A 2539-nucleotide genomic window follows, 5' to 3' on the forward strand; every position below is an offset into this window, starting at 1 on the left:
TGCCCAGGCTGGTCTTGAACTCCTAAACTCATGCTATCTGCCTTCCTTGGCTTCTCAAAGTACTGAGATTACAGGTGTGAGATACCATTCCTGGCCAGCTTGTGTAATTTTAGTGACTTAAAACATAAATTGGTGTCCCATAGCTGGGCACGGTGGCTCATGCCTGTAATCCCAGCACTTTGGGAGGTTGAGGCGGGCAGATCACCTGAGGTCAGGAATTCGAGACCAACCTGGCCAACATGGTGAAACCCCATCTCTACTAAAGTAACAAAAAATTAGCTGGGTGTGATGGCACGTGCCTGTAGTTCCAGCTACTAGGGAGGCTGAGGCACAAGAATCACTTGAACCCAGGAGGCGGAGGTTGCAGTAAGCTGAGATCACGCCATTGCACTCCAGCCTGGGCAACAAGAGCGAAACTTTGTCTCAAAAAAAATAAATAAATAATAATAATAATAATAAATAAATTGGTGTCCCACAAAATGAAGATTTTTTTTTCTGATAAGCATGTATACATAAGATTTATGTCAACTCAGTAATCATTTAGGAGGTTTTACTTCCTGAGAGATTTTCTTTAATGAAAAAATTTTCTCAAGTCAGATTCCTAGGGTGTCTAAGTCAATGCCAAGAAAAGTTTGGAAAGACTTTGAGAGAAGGCCAGCCCGGCATCTTTCTTGGAAGCAGAGGTAGATTTGGTTTCACATAGCCCTACTGGAAGTGATAAAAGGGAAGAATTCTTTAGGAATCACTGTGATATTTACTTTACATGCTAGGGACATAAATTTCTTTTTAAAAAAAGGAATCACTGTGGTGTAAAATACTATTAAAATTTCTTTAAAAGTCTAAAGCTGGGCTGGATATGGTGGCTCACACCTGAAATCCCAGCACTCTGGGAGGCCAAGACAGGAGGATTGCTTGAGGCCAGGCATTCAAGAGCAGCCTGGAAAACAAATCAAGACCGCATTTATATATTTTTTAAAAAATTAGCTGGATTTGGTGGCACTCACTTGCAGTCCCAGTTACTCAGGAGGCCAGGGCAGGAGGATTGCTTGAGCCAGGAATTGGAGGCTTCAGTGGGCTATGATGGCACCACTGCACTCTAGCTTGAGTAAGCTTCACCTGCTGCAGACCTGTCTGTGTCTATGCACACCTAAAGTGCAGGAAGGAAACGATCAGTTTTGTCATCTGAAAGGGGAAAAGAGATGGTCAAACCCGGCCTTCTGCTTACTTCACAGGAATGCCAGAAGAGCCAGTAGAATGGGAAGTGCTTGGATCTTTGGGGACATGGGCATTTATGTATCATTCAGCCTTGTGGCTTGAGGAAGCACGTCACCAGAGAAGACAGATCGAAGGCTCCATGCCCAGGGCCTGGCTGGCTTTCTGCTGGGCTTACACCATTCTTTGCCTCTTTAGGGCTTTGTAGGTGGTCAGGGTTGGTTTTCCAGAATGAAGTTCCCCCCAAAGTTGGAGCCCCTCCTGACTGGTTACCTCGACTACTACAGGGCTTCCCAATGTTACGGGAAGATTCAGTCCCCTTACTAGGCTCCTCCTTGTTCTCCACAGCAAAATCGATAGTGGGAGGGGCCTGGAGTAGGGAGCAGCCTCAGTCAATTACAAGGGGTTACCTGGTGATATGGTTTGGCTGTGTCCCCATCCAAATCTCATTTGGAATTGTAATAAACCCCAAGTGTCAAGGGCAGGGCCAGGTGGAGATAATTGAATCATAGGGGCAGTTTTCCCCATACTGTTCTCGTGGTAGTAAATAAGTCTCATGAGATCTGATGGTGGAGTTCCCCTGCACATGCACTTTTTGCCTGCTGCCGTGTAAGATGTGACTTTGCTCCTCCTTTACCTTCCGCCATGATTGTGAATTGTGAATAGCCATGTGGAACTATGAGTCAGTAGCCTCTTTCCTTTATAAATTACCCCGTCTCGGGTACATCTTGATTAGCATCACGAGAACAGACTAATACAGTGAATTGGTACCTGGAGTGGGGTGCTGCTGTAAAGATACCTGAAAATGTAGAAGCGACTTTGGAACTGGGTGACAGGCAGAGGTTACTGATGGAAGGTATCCAGGTTCTTGGCATCTTGAACAAATAATTGGACAAAATGCACAAACAAAGCAAGGAAAGCAAAAGCAGAGATTTATTAAAAACGAAGGTACACTCCACAGTGTGGGAAGTGGGCCTGAGCATCAGGGCTCAAGAGCCCCCATTACAGAGTTTTCTGGGGTTTTGATACTCTAGAGGTTTCCCTTTGGTTACTTGGTGTGTGCCCTGTGTAAATGAGAATGGAGTGAAGTTACAAAGTCATTTACTCAGAGTGTGTCCAATGTAAATGAAGAGGATGTTACTTGGCGTGTGTCATCTACGTAAATAGGATGAATGTGAAGTTACAAAGTGTAAATGGAGAGGATGTTACTTGGAGCGTGTGGGCTATGTAAATGGAGACGATGAATGTGAAGCTACAAAGTGTAAATGGTGTAAATGGAGAGGATGAAGTGAAGTTACAAAGCCATTCACATTTCTTTTTTTTTTTT

The 2539-nt window shown here is 44.5% G+C and overlaps 1 protein-coding gene across 1 annotated transcript in view; it reads left to right on the top strand.

The window, feature by feature from the left end:
- Positions 1–2539, top strand: part of LOC105542212 (intraflagellar transport protein 122 homolog) — a 12418-nt gene that overhangs the window by 5977 nt on the left and 3902 nt on the right.

This window comes from Mandrillus leucophaeus, unplaced genomic scaffold, assembly GCF_000951045.1.
Source record: "Mandrillus leucophaeus isolate KB7577 unplaced genomic scaffold, Mleu.le_1.0 Scaffold252, whole genome shotgun sequence".
Taxonomy (NCBI): Eukaryota; Metazoa; Chordata; class Mammalia; order Primates; family Cercopithecidae; genus Mandrillus; species Mandrillus leucophaeus.